General features: G+C 43.6%; 1 protein-coding gene across 1 annotated transcript in view; it reads right to left on the bottom strand.

Moving 5' to 3' along the window:
- Positions 1 to 20,943, bottom strand: part of LOXL2 (lysyl oxidase like 2) — a 193,265-nt gene that overhangs the window by 116,931 nt on the left and 55,391 nt on the right. The window lies entirely within an intron of this gene.

Here is a 20,943-nt window from a genome sequence, read left to right as displayed (position 1 = left end):
GATAAATTACTTTCTCCAACGGTGTGTCCGGTCCACGGCGTCATCCTTACTTGTGGGATATTCTCTTCCCCAACAGGAAATGGCAAAGAGCCCAGCAAAGCTGGTCACATGATCCCTCCTAGGCTCCGCCTACCCCAGTCATTCGACCGACGTTAAGGAGGAATATTTGCATAGGAGAAACCATATGATACCGTGGTGACTGTAGTTAAAGAAAATAAATTATCAGACCTGATTAAAAAACCAGGGCGGGCCGTGGACCGGACACACCGTTGGAGAAAGTAATTTATCAGGTAAACATAAATTCTGTTTTCTCCAACATAGGTGTGTCCGGTCCACGGCGTCATCCTTACTTGTGGGAACCAATACCAAAGCTTTAGGACACGGATGAAGGGAGGGAGCAAATCAGGTCACCTAAATGGAAGGCACCACGGCTTGCAAAACCTTTCTCCCAAAAATAGCCTCAGAAGAAGCAAAAGTATCAAACTTGTAAAATTTGGTAAAAGTGTGCAGTGAAGACCAAGTCGCTGCCCTACATATCTGATCAACAGAAGCCTCGTTCTTGAAGGCCCATGTGGAAGCCACAGCCCTAGTGGAATGAGCTGTGATTCTTTCAGGAGGCTGCCGTCCGGCAGTCTCGTAAGCCAATCTGATGATGCTTTTAATCCAAAAAGAGAGAGAGGTAGAAGTTGCTTTTTGACCTCTCCTTTTACCAGAATAAACAACAAACAAGGAAGATGTTTGTCTAAAATCCTTTGTAGCATCTAAATAGAATTTTAGAGCGCGAACAACATCCAAATTGTGCAACAAACGTTCCTTCTTCGAAACTGGTTTCGGACACAGAGAAGGCACGACTATCTCCTGGTTAATGTTTTTGTTAGAAACAACTTTTGGAAGAAAACCAGGCTTAGTACGTAAAACCACCTTATCTGCATGGAACACCAGATAAGGAGGAGAACACTGCAGAGCAGATAATTCTGAAACTCTTCTAGCAGAAGAAATTGCAACCAAAAACAAAACTTTCCAAGATAATAACTTAATATCAACGGAATGTAAGGGTTCAAACGGAACCCCCTGAAGAACTGAAAGAACTAAGTTGAGACTCCAAGGAGGAGTCAAAGGTTTGTAAACAGGCTTGATTCTAACCAGAGTGAATCGAATATATAGAGGCGCTGATCTTGAATCTCGTGTATATGGACGTACACACTGAAGAAAGAAAAACTTGGCTTGTGATTTGCAGAAGTTAACAACAAATTAATGTGCAGTATACTCACTCCGAAAAATTCAGAGTTCAGCTTCTTCGAAAGGTTTTTCTGTCTCAACTTTCCCAATTTCCACACTGTGTTTGTGTCTGTGGATAATGAAAATTGCACTGCAGGTAATTGAATCTTTTGCTTGATAAAAAGTGCAATATACTCACTCCGATAAATTTCGGAATCCGGCTCCTCAGAACGTATTGTGTAGTTTGAAATTACTTCCAAAAAGGCAGCAAAAATACTTGTTGTGGTAAAAAACAAATATTTATTAAAACATAATAAAATGCTCTTATTTATCTTGGCTCTACGCGTTTCAACGACAGTGTCGTCTTTTTCAAGAGCAGTAAAAACAATTGGAAGTGCTGCCTTTGGAGTGTTAACAGGTGTATTTATACAGGTAATCATTGTTCCTGTTCCGGTGGTAAACACCGGAATAGGACTCACAAATAAAACATTTTAATTTTGTATTTATTCCAATCCAATAGTGTTTAAGCTTTTGGCGCTTAAACTCTCAATAATTTTTCAAATTGGATTGGTATAAATGAAAAAAAGCCTTTTGGCCAATCAGAGGGGAGAAAAATAAAGTTCCCTTTCAAGTCCTGGTTTTAAGCAGTTTCTTTTCAGGTCCGCCAGATGATGCGTGGTCATTTGAGAGGGGAGTATTGTACTCTATTCTAGTCACCCTGTACATTGTGTTGTTTAACATCTGACATATTTGTATAGTTTTAGATTATTTTTGATTCTAACCAGAGCCTGAACAAAGGCTTGAACATCTGGCACAGCTGCCAGCTTTTTGTGAAGTAACACAGACAAGGCAGAAATCTGTCCCTTCAAGGAACTTGCAGATAATCCTTTTTCCAATCCTTCTTGAAGGAAGGATAGAATCTTAGGAATCTTAACCTTGTCCCAAGGGAATCCTTTAGATTCACACCAACAGATATATTTTTTCCAAATTTTGTGGTAAATTTTTCTAGTTACAGGCTTTCTGGCCTGAACAAGAGTATCAATAACAGAATCTGAGAACCCTCGCTTTGATAAGATCAAGCGTTCAATCTCCAAGCAGTCAGCTGGAGTGAGACCAGATTCGGATGTTCGAACGGACCTTGAACAAGAAGGTCTCGTCTCAAAGGTAGCTTCCATGGTGGAGCCGATGACATATTCACCAGATCTGCATACCAAGTCCTGCGTGGCCACGCAGGAGCTATCAAGATCACCGACGCCCTCTCCTGATTGATCCTGGCTACCAGCCTGGGGATGAGAGGAAACGACGGGAATACATAAGCTAGTTTGAAGGTCCAAGGTGCTACTAGTGCATCTACTAGAGTCGCCTTGGGATCCCTGGATCTGGACCCGTAGCAAGGAACCTTGAAGTTCTGACGAGAGGCCATCAGATCCATGTCTGGAATGCCCCACAGTTGAGTGATTTGGGCAAAGATTTCCGGATGGAGTTCCCACTCCCCCGGATGCAATGTCTGACGACTCAGAAAATCCGCTTCCCAATTTTCCACTCCTGGGATGTGGATTGCAGACAGGTGGCAGGAGCGAGTCTCCGCCCATTGAATGATTTTGGTCACTTCTTCCATCGCCAGGGAACTCCTTGTTCCCCCCTGATGGTTGATGTACGCAACAGTCGTCATGTTGTCTGATTGAAACCGTATGAACTTGGCCCTCGCTAGCTGAGGCCAAGCCTTGAGAGCATTGAATATCGCTCTCAGTTCCAGAATATTTATCGGTAGAAGAGATTCTTCCCGAGACCAAAGACCCTGAGCTTTCAGGGATCCCCAGACCGCGCCCCAGCCCATCAGACTGGCGTCGGTCGTGACAATGACCCACTCCGGTCGGCGGAAGGTCATCCCTTGTGACAGGTTGTCCAGGGACAGCCACCAACGGAGTGAGTCTCTGGTCCTCTGATTTACTTGTATCTTCGGAGACAAGTCTGTATAGTCCCCATTCCACTGACTGAGCATACACAGTTGTAATGGTCTTAGATGAATGCGCGCAAAAGGAACTATGTCCATTGCCGCTACCATCAAACCTATCACTTCCATGCACTGCGCTATGGAAGGAAGAGGAACGGAATGAAGTATCCGACAAGAGTTTAGAAGTTTTGTTTTTCTGGCCTCTGTCAGAAAAATCCTCATTTCTAAGGAGTCTATTATTGTTCCCAAGATGGGAACTCTTGTCGACGGAGATAGAGAACTCTTTTCCACGTTCACTTTCCATCCGTGAGATCTGAGAAAGGCCAGGACTATGTCCGTGTGAGCCTTTGCTTGAGGAAGGGACGACGCTTGAATCAGAATGTCGTCCAAGTAAGGTACTACTGCAATGCCCCTTGGTCTTAGCACCGCTAGAAGGGACCCTAGTACCTTTGTGAAAATCCTTGGAGCAGTGGCTAATCCGAAAGGAAGCGCCACGAACTGGTAATGCTTGTCCAGGAATGCGAACCTTAGGAACCGATGATGTTCCTTGTGGATAGGAATATGTAGATACGCATCCTTTAAATCCACCGTGGTCATGAATTGACCTTCCTGGATGGAAGGAAGAATTGTTCGAATGGTTTCCATTTTGAACGATGGAACCTTGAGAAACTTGTTTAAGATCTTGAGATCTAAGATTGGTCTGAACGTTCCCTCTTTTTTGGGAACTATGAACAGATTGGAGTAGAACCCCATCCCTTGTTCTCCTAATGGAACAGGATGAATCACTCCCATTTTTAACAGGTCTTCTACACAATGTAAGAATGCCTGTCTTTTTATGTGGTCTGAAGACAACTGAGACCTGTGGAACCTCCCCCTTGGGGGAAGCCCCTTGAATTCCAGAAGATAACCTTGGGAGACTATTTCTAGTGCCCAAGGATCCAGAACATCTCTTACCCAAGCCTGAGCGAAGAGGGAGAGTCTGCCCCCCACCAGATCCGGTCCCGGATCGGGGGCCAACATTTCATGCTGTCTTGGTAGCAGTGGCAGGTTTCTTGGCCTGCTTTCCCTTGTTCCAGCCTTGCATTGGTCTCCAAGCTGGCTTGGCTTGAGAAGTATTACCCTCTTGCTTAGAGGACGTAGCACTTTGGGCTGGTCCGTTTCTACGAAAGGGACGAAAATTAGGTTTATTTTTGGCCTTGAAAGACCGATCCTGAGGAAGGGCGTGGCCCTTACCCCCAGTGATATCAGAGATAATCTCTTTCAAGTCAGGGCCAAACAGCGTTTTCCCCTTGAAAGGAATGTTAAGTAGTTTGTTCTTGGATAGCGAACCCAGAATTCTTAGCCGCTAACCTAGCCAATTGCAAAGTGGCGTCTAGGGTGAAAGAATTAGCCAATTTGAGAGCACGGATTCTGTCCATAATCTCCTCATAAGGAGGAGAATCACTATCGACCGCCTTTACTAGCTCATCGAACCAGAAACACGCGGCTGTAGTGACAGGGACAATGCATGAAATTGGTTGTAGAAGGTAACCTTGCTGAACAAACATCTTTTTAAGTAAACCTTCTAATTTTTTATCCATAGGATCTTTGAAAGCACAACTATCTTCTATGGGTATAGTGGTGCGTTTGTTTAAAGTGGAAACCGCTCCCTCGACCTTGGGGACTGTCTGCCATAAGTCCTTTCTGGGGTCGACCATAGGAAACAATTTTTTAAATATGGGGGGAGGGACGAAAGGTATACCGGGCCTTTCCCATTCTTTATTTACAATGTCCGCCACCCGCTTGGGTATAGGAAAAGCTTCTGGGAGCCCCGGGACCTTTAGGAACTTGTCCATTTTACATAGTTTCTCTGGGATGATCAAATTCTCACAATCATCCAGAGTGGATAATACCTCCTTAAGCAGAGCGCGGAGATGTTCCAACTTAAATTTAAATGTAATCACATCGGGTTCAGCTTGTTGAGAAATTTTCCCTGAATCTGAAATTTCTCCCTCAGACAAAACCTCCCTGGCCCCATCAGACTGGTGTAGGGGCATTTCAGAACCATTATCATCAGCGTCGTCATGCTCTTCAGTATCTAAAACAGAGCAGTCGCGCTTACGCTGATAAGTGGGCATTTTGGCTAAAATGTTTTTGATAGAATTATCCATTACAGCCGTTAATTGTTGCATAGTAAGGAGTATTGGCGCGCTAGATGTACTAGGGGCCTCCTGAGTGGGCAAGACTCGTGTAGACGAAGGAGGGAATGATGCAGTACCATGCTTACTCCCCTCACTTGAGGAATCATCTTGGGCATCATTTTCATTGTCACATAAATCACATTTATTTAAATGAGAAGGAACCCTGGCTTCCCCACATTCAGAACACAGTCTATCTGGTAGTTCAGACATGTTAAACAGGCATAAACTTGATAACAAAGTACAAAAAACGTTTTAAAATAAAACCGTTACTGTCACTTTAAATTTTAAACTGAACACACTTTATTACTGCAATTGCGAAAAAATATGAAGGAATTGTTCAAAATTCACCAAAATTTCACCACAGTGTCTTAAAGCCTTAAAAGTATTGCACACCAAATTTGGAAGCTTTAACCCTTAAAATAACGGAACCGGAGCCGTTTTTAACTTTAACCCCTTTACAGTCCCTGGTATCTGCTTTGCTGAGACCCAACCAAGCCCAAAGGGGAATACGATACCAAATGACGCCTTCAGAAAGTCTTTTCTATGTATCAGAGCTCCTCACACATGCGACTGCATGTCATGCCTCTCAAAAACAAGTGCGCAATACCGGCGCGAAAATGAGGCTCTGCCTATGATTAGGGAAAGCCCCTAAAGAATAAGGTGTCTAAAACAGTGCCTGCCGATATAATTTTACCAAAATACCCAGATTAAATGATTCCTCAAGGCTAAATATATGTAATATATGAATCGATTTAGCCCAGAAAAAGTCTACAGTCTTAATAAGCCCTTGTGAAGCCCTTATTTACTATCTTAATAAACATGGCTTACCGGATCCCATAGGGAAAATGACAGCTTCCAGCATTACATCGTCTTGTTAGAATGTGTCATACCTCAAGCAGCAAGAGACTGCTCACTGTTCCCCCAACTGAAGTTAATTCCTCTCAACAGTCCTGTGTGGAACAGCCATGGATTTTAGTAACGGTTGCTAAAATCATTTTCCTCATACAAACAGAAATCTTCATCTCTTTTCTGTTTCAGAGTAAATAGTACATACCAGCACTATTTTAAAATAACAAACTCTTGATTGAATAATAAAAACTACAGTTAAACACTAAAAAACTCTAAGCCATCTCCGTGGAGATGTTGCCTGTACAACGGCAAAGAGAATGACTGGGGTAGGCGGAGCCTAGGAGGGATCATGTGACCAGCTTTGCTGGGCTCTTTGCCATTTCCTGTTGGGGAAGAGAATATCCCACAAGTAAGGATGACGCCGTGGACCGGACACACCTATGTTGGAGAAATATATATATATATATATATATATATATATATATATATATATATATATATATATATATATATATATTAATTAATTATAGTGTTCTAGGAGAAAAAAAATGCTAGCCGGGTGGAATTATGCAGTAGCGAGTGCAGTGTAATACTATGAAATATTATAACATGTTCAGTTATTTATAAATGTTACTTAAGCTATCAAAAGCACAGATTAATTGCATAATTTAACATAAATTGATTTAATGATAACTTGTACAACAAACATTAAAACAATTTGTAATATTAGCTAAATGTTAGGTGGGTGGTAAGATCGGTCGTGTGGTGCACCCATTAAAAGGTCTTGGAGATATACCATATATCAGGGCTCAAAATTTCCACTAGCCCAGTAGTCATTGGTAAGTGGAAATGTAACGGTGGCGAGTGAAACTTAGTTAGTGAATGTTGAGTCTGAAGTCTGGTGGCATGTTGTAAGTAGCAAAGTTGGCACATTGTATTTGCAGAATGTACATTCCTATTGTAGCACTGACAAACACACATTTTGTGCTATGTGCTAAAACTATTATCTATCGCAATATTATACAGTATATCCATGAAAGTGCAAGGATATGTTATACTTCTAGGGCTGAAGGGACCTCACCCCATTAGTGCTTAGACTGTTACTTCTGAGAGGGTAAATAGGACAGCGAAAGAGAGAGATTGCAGAGGAAAAGTGAAAGTGTAAAAGAAGGTAGAGTTAAGACCAAATGGAGAAAAAAGGAAATTTATGCTTACCTGATAAATGTATTTCTTTTACGATATGACGAGTTCACAGATTTCATCCTTACTTATGGGATATCGCCTCCTGGTCAGCAGGAGGAGGCAAAGAGCTCCACAGCAGAGCTGCATAAATAGCTCCTCCCTTCCCCCCAACCCAGTCATTCGACCAAAGTTAGGAAGAGAAAGGAAAAGCCAAGGAGCAGAGGTGACTGAAGTTTAACAAAAATAAAAACCTGTCTTTAGAAAAAAAACGACAGGGTGGGCCGTGGACTCGTCATATCGTAAAAGAAATACATTTATCAGGTAAGCATAAATTTCCTTTTCTTTTACAAGATATGACGAGTCCACAGATTTCATCCTTACTTATGGGATACAATACCAAAGCTATAGGACATGGATGAAAGGGAGGGACAAGACAGGAACCTAAATGGAAGGTACCACTGCTTGAAGAACCTTTCTCCCAAAAACAGCCCCAGACGAGGCAAAAATATAAAATTTGGAAAATTTGGAAAAAGGGTGAAGATACGACCAAGTTGCAGCCTTGCAAATCTGTTCAACAGAAGCATAATTTTTAAATGCCCATGAGGAAGCCACAGCCCTAGTAGAATGAGCCGTAATTCTTTCAGGAGGCTGCTGTCCAGCAGTCTCATATGCAAAACGGATGATACTCTTCAGCCAAAAAGAAAGGGAGGTAGCCGTAGCTTTCTGACCCCTACGTTTCCCAGCAAAAACAACAAATAATGAAGATGTTTGACGAAAATCCTTAGTCGCCTGCAAGTAGAACTTTAATGCACGGACTATGTCCAAATTATGTAACAGACGCTCCTTCTTAGAAGAAGGGTTAGGACACAAGGAAGGAACAACAATTTCCTGATTAATATTCTTGTTAGAAACAACCTTAGGAAGAAAACCAGGTTTGGTACGTAACACCACCTTATCCGAATGGAAAATAAGATAAGGAGAATCACATTATAATGCCGAAAGCTCAGAAACTCTGCGAGAAGAAATAGCAACCAAAAATAAAACTTTCCAAGATATTAACTTAATATCTATGGAATGCATAGGTTCAAACAGAACCCCTTGAAGAACATTAAGAACTAAATTCAAGCTCCAAGGAGGAGCAATTGGTCTAAACACAGGTCTGATTCTAGTCAGGGCCACATCTTATAGTAAATCTTTCTAGTAACAGGCTTGCCTGCCTGAATCAAGGTAGCAATGACCACATCAGAGAACCCCCGCTTAGATAAAATCAAGCGTTCAATCTCCAAGCAGTCAGCTGCAGAGAAATTAGATTTGGATGATGGAAGGGTCCCTGAATGAGAAGGTCCTGCCTCAATGGAAGCTTTCACGGTGGCAGAGATGACATGTCCATCAGATCGGCATACAAAGTCCTGCAAGGCCATGCAGGAGCGATGAGAATCACCAAAGCCCTCTCCTGTTTGACTCGAGCAATCTCCTGGGGAAGGAGAGCAAATGGAGGAAACACATAGGCTAGGTTGAACGACCAAGGCGCTGCCAAGGCATCTATCAGTTCGGCCTGAGGATCCCTGGACCTGGATCTGTATCTCGGGAGCTTGGCATTCTGACGAGATGCCATAAGATCCAGCTCCGGTCTGCCCCATCTGAGAATCAGGGTGGCAAAGACCTCCGGGTGGAGTTCCCACTCCCCCGGGTGAAACGTCTGTCTGCTCAAAAAATCTGCTTCCCAGTTGTCTACTCCTGGGATGTAGATTGCTGACAGATAACAAGAGTGAGCCTCCGCCCACCGAATTATCTTGGATACTTCTGTCATCGCCAAGGAACTCCTTGTTCCTCCTTGATGATTGATGTAAGCCACAGCCGTGATGTTGTCCGACTGAAATCAGATGAACTTTGCCGAAGCCAACTGAGGCCAAGCCTGAAGAGCATTGAATATTGCCCTCAACTCCAGAATATTGTTTGCAAGTAGAGACTCTGACTGAGTCCACACACCCTGAGCCTTCAGGGAATTCCAGACTACACTCCTATCACTAACACAGGCAAAGAGAATGACTGGGTTGGGGGGGAAGGGAGGAGCTATTTATGCAGCTCTGCTGTGGAGCTCTTTCACTCCTCCTGCTGACCAGGAGGCAATATCCCACAAGGAAGAAATCCGTGGACTCGTCATATCTTGTAAAAGAAAAAGAGTGATATGAGAGAGAGGAACCTCACCTTCCATGACTGTCAGCACTTCCTTTTTCTATCCAGCTGTTTTCTTCCCCAGAACCTCTAGTTTATATTTTTAGCTGTGCCTGCTATGATCTTATTTTTGTTAATTTATTACTGTATATTGCATTATTTAATTTTATGATATCAAATAACATAATTTATGCTTACCTGATAAATTTATTTCTCTTGTAGTGTATCCAGTCCACGGATCATCCATTACTTGTGGGATATTCTCCTTCCCAACAGGAAGTTGCAAGAGGATCACCCACAGCAGAGCTGCTATATAGCTCCTCCCCTCACTGCCATATCCAGTCATTCGACCGAAACAAGCCAAGAAAGGAGAAACCATAGGGTGCAGTGGTGACTGTAGTTTAATTAAAATTTAGACCTGCCTGAAAAGGACAGGGCGGGCCGTGGACTGGATACACTACAAGAGAAATAAATTTATCAGGTAAGCATAAATTATGTTTTCTCTTGTTAAGTGTATCCAGTCCACGGATCATCCATTACTTGTGGGATACCAATACCAAAGCTAAAGTACACGGATGATGGGAGGGACAAGGCAGGAACTTAAACGGAAGGAACCACTGCCTGTAGAACCTTTCTCCCAAAAACAGCCTCCGAAGAAGCAAAAGTATCAAATTTGGAAAATTTGGAAAAAACAGAATTTATGCTTACCTGATAAATTACTTTCTCCAACGGTGTGTCCGGTCCACGGCGTCATCCTTACTTGTGGGAAATATCTCTTCCCCAACAGGAAATGGCAAAGAGTCCCAGCAAAAGCTGGCCATATAGTCCCTCCTAGGCTCCGCCCACCCCAGTCATTCGACCGACGGACAGGAGGAAAAAAAAACAGGAGAAGCTATAGGGCGCTGTGGTGACTGTAGTTAGAGAAAATAATTCATCAAACCTGATTAAAAAACCAGGGCGGGCCGTGGACCGGACACACCGTTGGAGAAAGTAATTTATCAGGTAAGCATAAATTCTGTTTTCTCCAACATTGGTGTGTCCGGTCCACGGCGTCATCCTTACTTGTGGGAACCAATACCAAAGCTTTAGGACACGGATGAAGGGAGGGAGCAAATCAGGTTACCTAAACGGAAGGCACCACGGCTTGCAAAACCTTTCTCCCAAAAATAGCCTCCGAAGAAGCAAAAGTATCAAATTTGTAAAATTTGGCAAAAGTGTGCAGTGAAGACCAAGTCGCTGCCTTACATATCTGATCAACAGAAGCCTCGTTCTTGAAGGCCCATGTGGAAGCCACAGCCCTAGTGGAGTGAGCTGTGATTCTTTCAGGAGGCTGCCGTCCGGCAGTCTCGTAAGCCAATCGGATGATGCTTTTAAGCCAAAAGGAAAGAGAGGTAGAAGTCGCTTTTTGACCTCTCCTCTTACCAGAATAGACGACAAACAGAGAAGATGTTTGTCTGAAATCCTTTGTAGCTTCTAAATAGAATTTTAGAGCACGGACTACGTCCAAATTGTGCAACAAACGTTCCTTCTTTGAAACTGGATTCGGACACAAAGAAGGTACAACTATCTCCTGGTTAATATTTTTGTTAGAAACAACCTTTGGAAGAAAACCAGGCTTAGTACGCAAAACCACCTTATCTGCATGGAACACCAGATAGGTCGGAGAACACTGCAAAGCAGATAACTCAGAAACTCTTCTAGCAGAAGAAATAGCAACCAAAAACAAAACTTTCCAAGATAACAACTTAATATCTATGGAATGTAGAGGTTCAAACGGAACCCCTTGAAGAACTGAAAGAACTAGATTTAGACTCCAAGGAGGAGTCAAAGGTCTGTAAACAGGCTTGATCCTAACCAGAGCCTGAACAAATGCTTGAACATCTGGCACAGCTGCCAGTCGTTTGTGTAATAAGACAGATAAAGCAGAAATCTGTCCCTTTAGAGAACTCGCTTATAATCCTTTATCCAAACCTTCTTGTAGAAAGGAAAGGATCTTAGGAATTTTTATCTTATTCCATAAGAATCCCTTGGATTCACACCAGCAGATATATCTTTTCCATATTTTATGGTAAATTTTTCTAGTTACCGGTTTCCTGGCTTGAACTAGAGTATCTATCACAGAATCTGAAAACCCACGCTTTGATAGAATCAAGCGTTCAATTTCCAAGCCGTCAGCTGGAGGGAGACCAGATTTGGATGTTCGAATGGACCCTGTACAAGAAGATCCTGTCTCAAAGGTAGCTTCCATGGTGGAACCAATGACATATTCACCAGGTCTGCATACCAAGTCCTGCGTGGCCACGCAGGAGCAATCAAGATCACCGGAGCCCTCTCCTGCTTGATCCTGGCTACCAGCCTGGGAATGAGAGGGAACGGTGGAAACACATAGGCTAGGTTGAAGGTCCAAGGCGCTACTAGTGCATCCACTAGAGTCGCCTTGAGATCCCTGGATCTGGACCCGTAGCAAGGAACCTTGAAGTTCTGACGAGACGCCATCAGATCCATGTCTGGAATGCCCCATAATTGAGTCAACTGGGCAAAGATCTCCGGGTGGAGTTCCCACTCCCCCGGATGGAAAGTCTGACGACTCAGGTAATCTGCTTCCCAGTTTTCCACACCTGGGATGTGGATCGCAGATAGGTGGCAGGAGTGATCCTCCGCCCATTGAATTATTTTGGTCACTTCTTTCATCGCCAGGGAACTCCTTGTTCCCCCCTGATGATTGATATAAGCAACAGTCGTCATGTTGTCTGATTGGAATCTTATGAATCTGGCCTTTGCTAGCTGAGGCCAAGCCCTGAGAGCATTGAATATCGCTCTCAGTTCCAGAATGTTTATCGGGAGAAGAGACTCTTCCCGAGACCATAGTCCCTGAGCTTTCAGGGATTCCCAGACCGCGCCCCAGCCCACTAGACTGGCGTCAGTCGTGACGATCACCCACTCTGGTCTGCGGAAGCTCATTCCCTGGGACAGGTGGTCCAGGGTTAGCCACCAACGGAGTGAGTCTCTGGTCTTCTGATCTACTTGAATCACTGGAGACAAGTCTGTATAGTCCCCATTCCACTGTTTCAGTATGCACAGTTGTAATGGTCTTAGATGAATTCGCGCAAAAGGAACTATGTCCATTGCTGCAACCATCAACCCTACTACTTCCATGCACTGAGCTACGGAAGGACGAGGAATAGAATGAAGAACTTGACAAGTGTTTAGAAGTTTTGACTTTCTGACTTCTGTCAGGAAAATCCTCATTTCTAAAGAATCTATTATTGTTCCCAAGAAAGGAACTCTTGTCGACGGAGATAGGGAACTTTTTTCTATGTTCACCTTCCATCCGTGAGATCTGAGAAAGGCCAGAACGATGTCTGTATGAGCCTTTGCCTTTGAAAGAGACGACGCTTGTATTAGAATGTCGTCCAAGTAAGGTACTACTGCAATGCCCCTCGGTCTTAGAACCGCTAGAAGGGACCCGAGTACCTTTGTGAAAATCCTTGGAGCAGTGGCTAACCCGAATGGGAGGGCCACAAACTGGTAATGTTTGTCCAGAAAGGCGAACCTTAGGAACTGATGATGTTCTTTGTGGATAGGGATATGTAGATACGCATCCTTTAGATCCACGGTAGTCATAAATTAACCTTCCTGGATTGTAGGTAGAATCGTTCGAATGGTTTCCATTTTGAACAATGGTACTCTGAGAAATTTGTTTAGGATTTTTAAATCCAGAATTGGTCTGAAGGTTCCCTCTTTTTTGGGAACTACGAACAGATTTGAGTAAAATCCCATTCCTTGTTCCGCCATTGGAACTGGGTGTATCACTCCCATCTTTAACAGGTCTTCTACACAATGTAAGAATGCCTGTCTCTTTATTTGGTTTGAGGATAAGTGAGATATGTGGAACCTTCCCCTTGGGGTTAGTTCCTTGAATTCTAGGAGATAACCCTGAGAAACTATTTCTAGCGTCCAGGGATCCTGAACATCTCTTGCCCAAGCCTGAGCAAAGAGAGAGAGTCTGCCCCCTACTAGATCCGGTCCCGGATCGGGGGCTACTCCTTCATGCTGTTTTGTTAGCAGCAGCAGGCTTCTTGGCCTGCTTACCCTTGTTCCAGCCTTGCATCGGTTTCCAGGCTGGTTTGGTTTGTGAAGCGTTTCTCTCTTGTTTAGAGGATGCAGAGTTAGAGGTCGGTCCGTTCCTGAAATTGCGAAAGGAACGAAAATTAGACTTATTCTTGGCTTTGAAAGGTCTATCTTGTGGAAGGGCGTGGCCCTTTCCCCCAGTGATGTCAGAAATAATCTCTTTCAATTCTGGCCCAAAGAGAGTTTTACCCTTGAAGGGGATATTAAGTAATTTTGTCTTGGAAGATACATCCGCTGACCAAGACTTTAGCCAAAGTGCTCTGCGCGCCACAATTGCAAACCCTGAATTTTTCGCCGCTAATCTAGCTAATTGCAAAGCGGCATCTAAAATAAAAGAATTAGCCAACTTGAGTGCGTGAACTCTGTCCATAACCTCCTCATACGGAGTCTCTCTACTGAGCGACTTTTCCAGTTCCTCGAACCAGAACCACGCTGCTGTAGTTACAGGAACAATGCACGAAATGGGTTGCAGGAGGTAACCTTGCTGTACAAAAATCTTTTTAAGCAAACCCTCCAATTTTTTATCCATAGGATCTTTGAAAGCACAATTATCCTCGATAGGGATAGTAGTGCGTTTGTTTAGAGTAGAAACTGCCCCCTCGACCTTAGGGACTGTCTGCCATAAGTCCTTTCTGGAGTCGACCATAGGAAATAATTTTTTAAATATAGGAGGGGGACAAAAGGTATGCCGGACCTCTCCCACTCCTTATTCACTATGTCCGCCACCCGCTTGGGTATAGGAAAAGCGTCGGGGTGCACCGGAACCTCTAGGAACTTGTCCATCTTGCATAATTTTTCTGGAATGACCAAGTTGTCACAATCATCCAGAGTAGATAACACCTCCTTAAGCAGTGCGCGGAGATGCTCTAATTTAAATTTAAATGTCACAACATCAGGTTCAGCCTGTTGAGGAATTCTACCTGAATCTGAAATTTCCCCATCTGACAAAACCTCCCTCATGGCCCCTTCAGATTGGTGTGAGGGTATGACAGAGCAATTATCATCAACGCCTTCCTCCTCTTCAGTGTTTAAAACAGAGCAATCGCGCTTTCTCTGATATGCAGGCATTTTGGATAAAATATTTGCTATGGAGTTATCCATTACAGCCGTCAATTGTTGCATGGTAATAAGCATTGGCGCGTTAGAAGTACTAGGGGCCTCCTGCGTGGGCAAAACTGGTGTAGACACAGAAGGAGATGATGTAGAACCATGTCTACTCCCTTCATCTGAGGAATCATCTTGGGCAATTTCATTATCTGTGGCAGTATTGTCCTTACTTTGTTTGGACGCTATGGCACAATTATCACACAATTTTGAAGGGGGAGACACATTGGCTTTCATACATATAGAACATAGCTTATCTGAAGGTGCAGACATGTTAAACAGGCTTAAACTTGTCAATAAAGTACAAAAAAAGTTTTAAAACAAAACGTTACTGTCTCTTTAAATTTTAAACAGTACACACTTTATTACTGAATATGTGAAAAAGTATGAAGGAATTGTTCAAATTTTCACCACAGTGTCTTAAAGCATTCAAAGTATTGCACACCAATTTTCAAAGCTTTAACCCTTAAAATAAAGAAACCGGAGCCGGTTACAGTTTTAACCCCTCTACAGTCCCAGCTACAGCCTTTGCTGCGACTTTACCAAACCCAGAGGGGAATACGATACCAAATGAAGCCTTCTAGGAACTTTTCCAACTACTTTGGGATCCTCACACATGCATCTGCATGTCTGCTCTCAAAAAGTAACTGCGCAGTAATGGCGCGAAAATGAGGCTCAGCCTACAACTGGGAAGGCCCTTCCTGACTGGAAAGGTGTCTAACACAGTGCCTGACGTTAAAAAACGTTCCCCAAGCTTATAAGTGTGAATTACAAGCATAAACATGTATAAAATGCCCAAATAAAGCAATCGATTTTGCCCATAAAAGTGTCTATCAGTTTTATAGCCCATATTAAGCCCTTTATTCTGTTTGAGACTAAGAAAATGGCTTACCGGTCCCCATGAGGGGAAATGACAGCCTTCCAGCATTACACAGTCTTGTTAGAAATATGGCTAGTCATACCTTAAGCAGAAAAAGTCTGCTAACTGTTTCCCCCAACTGAAGTTACTTCATCTCAACAATCCTTGTGGAAACAGCACCCGATTTTAGTTACTGTCTGCTAAAATCATCTTCCTCTCACAAACAGAATTCTTCATCTTTTTCTGTTTCAGAGTAAATAGTACATACCAGCACTATTTTAAAATAACAAACTCTTGATAGTAGAATAAAAGAATAAAAAACTACAACTAAAACACCACATACTCTTAACCATCTCTGTGGAGATGTTGCCTGTGCAACGGCAAAGAGAATGACTGGAGTGGGCGGAGCCTAGGAGGGACTATATGGCCAGCTTTTGCTGGGACTCTTTGCCATTTCCTGTTGGGGAAGAGATATTTCCCACAAGTAAGGATGACGCCGTGGACCGGACACACCAATGTTGGAGAAAGTATGAACGGAAGACCAAGTTGCAGCCTTGCAAATCTGTTCAACAGAGGCCTCATTTTTAAAGGCCCAGGTGGAAGCCACAGCTCTAGTAGAATGAGCTGTAATCCTTTCAGGAGGCTGCTGTCCAGCAGTCTCATAGGCTAAACGGATTATACTCCAAAGCCAAAAAGGAAGAGAGGTTGCCGAGGCCTTCTGACCTCTCCTCTGTCCAGAGTAAACAACAAACAGGTTAGATGTTTGGCGAAAATCTTTAGTAGTCTGTAAATAAAACTTCAAGGCACGGACTACGTCTAGATTATGCAAAAGATGTTCCTTCTTTGAAGAACTTTAAGAACCAAGTTTAAGCTCCATGGAGGAGCAACAGGTTTAAACACAGGCTTAATTCTAACTAAAGCCTGACAAAATGCCTGAACGTCTGGAACTTCTGCCAGACGCTTGTGTAAAAGAATAGACAGAGCAGAAATCTGTCCCTTTAAAGTACTAGCTGATAATCCTTTGTCCAAACCCTCTTGGAGGAAGGACAATATCCTAGGAATCCTAACCCTACTCCATGAGTAATTCTTGGATTCACACCAATGAAGATATTTACGCCATATCTTGTGGTAAATTTTCCTGGTGACAGGCTTTCGTGCCTGTATTAAGGTATCAATTACTGACTCGGAGAAGCCACGCTTTGATAGGATCAAGCGTTCAATCTCCATGCAGTCAGTCTCAGATTGTATTAGAAGGTCTTGTCTCAGAGGCAGAGTCCATGGTGGAAAGGATGACATGTCCACTAGGTCTGCATACCAGGTCCTGCGTGGCCACGCAGGCGCTATCAATATCACTGATGCTCTTTCCTGTTTGATTTTGGCAATCAGACGAGGGAGCAGAGGAAACGGTGGAAACACATAAGCCAGGTTGAAGAACCAAGGCGCTGCTAGAGCATCTATCAGTGGCGCTTCTGGGTCCCTGGACCTGGATCCGTAACAAGGAAGCTTGGCGTTCTGGCGAGACGCCATGAGATCCAATTCTGGTTTGCCCCAACGGAGAACCAATTGAGCAAACACCTCCGGATGGAGTTCCCATTCCCCCGGATGAAAAGTCTGACGACTTAGAAAATCCGCCTCCCAGTTCTCTACACCTGGGATATGGATCGCTGACAGGTGGCAAGAGTGAGTCTCTGCCCAGCGAATTATCTTGGAGACTTCTGACATCGCTAGGGAACTCCTGGTTCCCCCTTGATGGTTGATGTAAGCCACAGTCGTGATGTTGTCCGACTGAAATCTGATGAACCTCAGTGCTGCTAGCTGAGGCCAAGCCTGAAGAGCATTGAATATTGCTCTTAACTCCAGACTATTCATTGGGAGGAGTTTCTCCTCCTGAGTCCATGAACCCTGAGCCTTCAGGGAGTTCCAGACTGCACCCCAACCTAGAAGGCTGGCATCTGTTGTTACAATTGTCCAATCTGGTCTGCGAAAGGTCATACCCTTGGACAGATGGGCCCAAGATAACCACCAGAGAAGAGAATATCTGGTTTCCTGATCCAGATTTAGTAGAGGGGACAAATCTGTGTAATCCCGATTCCACTGACTGATCATGCATAATTGCAGCGGTCTGAGATGCAGGCGCGCGAATGGCACTATGTCCATCGCCGCTACCATTAAGCCGATTACTTCCATGCACTGAGCCACCGTGGGGCGCGGAATGGAGTGAAGAACACGGCAAGCATTTAGAAGTTTTGATAACCTGGACTCCGTCAGGTAAATTTTCATTTCTACAGAATCTATTAGAGTCCCTAGGAAGGAAACCCTCGTGAGAGGAGATAGAGAACTCTTTTCTTCGTTCACTTTCCACCCATGCGACCTCAGGAATGCCAGAACTATCTCTGTATGAGATTTGGCAATTTGAAAGCTTGACGCCTGTATCAGGATATCATCCAGGTAAGGAGCCACCGCTATGCCTCGCGGTCTTAGGACCGCCAGAAGTGAGCCCAGAACCTTTGTAAAAATTCTTGGGGCTGTAGCCAACCCAAATGGAAGAGCTACAAATTGGTAATGCCTGTCTAGAAAGGCAAACCTCAGGAACTGATGATTCTTGTGAATCAGAATGTGAAGGTAAGCATCCTTTAAGTCCACTGTGGTCATGTACTGACCCTCTTGGATCATGGGTAAAATGGTTCGAATAGTTTCCATCTTGAATGACAGAACTCTGAGGAATTTGTTTAGGATCTTTAAATCCAAAATTGGTCTGAAGGTTCCCTCTTTTTTGGGAACCACAAACAGATTTGAATAAAACCCCTGTCCTTGTTCCGTCCGCGGAACTGGATGGATCACTCCCATTACAAGGAGATCTTGTACGCAGCTTAGGAATGCCTCTTTCTTTATCTGGTTTGCAGATAATCTTGAAAGGTGAAATATCCCTTGTGGAGGAGAAGCTTTGAAGTCCAGAAGATATCCCTGAGATATGATCTCCAATGCCCAGGGATCCTGAACATCTCTTGCCCACGCCTGGGCGAAGAGAGAGAGTCTGCCCCCTACTAGATCCGTTGTCGGATAGGGGGCCGCTCCTTCATGCTGTCTTAGAAGCAGCAGCAGGCTTTCTGGCCTGCTTGCCCTTGTTCCAGGACTGGTTAGGTTTCCAGGCCTGCTTGGATTGAGCAAAAGTTCCCTCTTGTTTTGAAGCAGAGGAAGTTGATGCTGCACCTGCCTTGAAATTTCGAAAGGCACGAAAATTAGACTGTTTGGCCTTTTCCTGAGGAAGGGTATGACCCTTACCTCCAGTAATGTCAGCAATAATTTCTTTCAAACCAGGCCCGAATAAGGTCTGCCCCTTGAAAGGAATGTTGAGTAATTTAGACTTTGAAGTCACATCAGCTGACCAGGATTTGAGCCATAGCGCCCTACGCGCCTGGATGGCGAATCTGGAATTCTTAGCCGTTAGTTTAGTCAAATGAACAATGGCATCAGAAACAAATGAGTTAGCTAGCTTAAGAGTTCTAAGCTTGTCAACAATTTCAGTCAATGGAGCGGTATGGATGGCCTCTTCCAGGGCCTCAAACCAGAATGCCGCCGCAGCAGTGACAGGCGCAATGCATGCAAGGGGCTGTAAAATAAAACCTTGTTGAATAAACATTTTCTTAAGGTAACCCTCTAATTTTTTATCCATTGGATCTGAAAAAGCACAACTGTCCTCAACCAGGAAAGTGGTACGCTTTGCTAAAGTAGAAACTGCTCCCTCCACCTTAGGGACAGTCTGCCATAAGTCCCGTGTAGTGGCATCTATTGGAAACATTTTTCTAAATATAGGAGGTGGGGAAAAGGGCACACCGGGCCTATCCCACTCCTTACTAAAAATTACTGTAAGCCTATTAGGTATTGGAAAAACATCAGTACTCACCAGCACTGCATAGTATTTATCCAGCCTACACAATTTCTCTGGCACTGCAATTGTGTCACAGTCATTCAGAGCAGCTAATACCTCCCCAAGCAATACACGGAGGTTCTCAAGCTTAAATTTAAAATTAGAAATCTCTGAATCAGGTCTCCCCGATTCAGAGACGTCACCCACAGACTGAAGCTCTCCGTCCTCAGGTTCTGCATATTGTGACGCAGTATCAGACATGGCTCTTACAGCATCTACGCGCTCTGTATCTCGTCTAACCCCAGAGCTATCGCGCTTGCCTCTCAATTCAGGCAATCTGGATAATACCTCTGACAGGGTATTATTCATGATTGCAGCCATGTCCTGCAAAGTAATCGCTATGGGCGTCCCTGATGTACTTGGCGCCATATTAGCGTGCATCCCTTGAGCGGGAGGCGAAGGGTCCGACACGTGGGGAGAGTTAGTCGGCATAACTTCCCCCTCGACAGACCCCTCTGGTGACAATTCTTTTATAGATAAAGACTGATCTTTACTGTTTAAGGTGAAATCAATACATTTAGTACACATTCTCCTATGGGGCTCCACCATGGCTTTTAAACATAATGAACAAGTATCCTCTGTTTCAGACATGTTTGTACAGACTAGCAATGAGACTAGCAAGCTTGGAAAACACTTTAAAGCAAGTTAACAAGCAATATAAAAAACGTTACTGTGCCTTTAAGAGAAACAAATTTTGACAAAATTTGAAATAACAGTGAAAAAAGGCAGTTACACTAACAACATTTTTACAGTGTATGTAACAAGTCAGCAGAGCATTGCACCCACTTGCAAATGGATGATTAACCCCTTAATAACAAAAACAGAATAATAAATGACAAAAACGTTTTTTAAACACAGTCACAACAACTGCCACAGTCTGCTGTGATTGTTACCCTCCTCAAACACGACTTTGAAGCCTTTTGAGCCCTTCAGAGATGTCCTGGATCATGCAGGAAGAAGCTGAATGTCTCTGTCAGTATTTTTAGCTGCACAGAAATACACTAAAATAGGCCCTTCCCACTCATATTGCAACAGTGGAAAGCCTCAGGAACTGTTTCTAGGCAAAAATCAAACCAGCCATGTGGAAAAAAACTAGACCCCAATAAGTTTTGTCACCAAACATATGTAAAAACGATTAAACATGCCAGCAAACGTTTTATATTACACTTTTATAAGAGTATGTATCTCTATTAATAAGCCTGATACCAGTCGCTATCACTGCATTTAAGGCTTTACTTACATTAATCCGGTATCAGCAGCATTTTCTAGCAAATTCCATCCCTAGAAAAATATTAACTGCACATACCTTATTGCAGGAAAACCTGCACGTCATTCCCTCTCTGAAGTTACCTCACTCCTCAGA

The sequence above is a fragment of the Bombina bombina genome, chromosome 6, assembly GCF_027579735.1.
Source record: "Bombina bombina isolate aBomBom1 chromosome 6, aBomBom1.pri, whole genome shotgun sequence".
NCBI lineage: Eukaryota > Metazoa > Chordata > Amphibia > Anura > Bombinatoridae > Bombina > Bombina bombina.
Note: the sequence above shows the minus strand (reverse complement) of the source record. Positions and strands in the feature narration are given on the sequence as shown.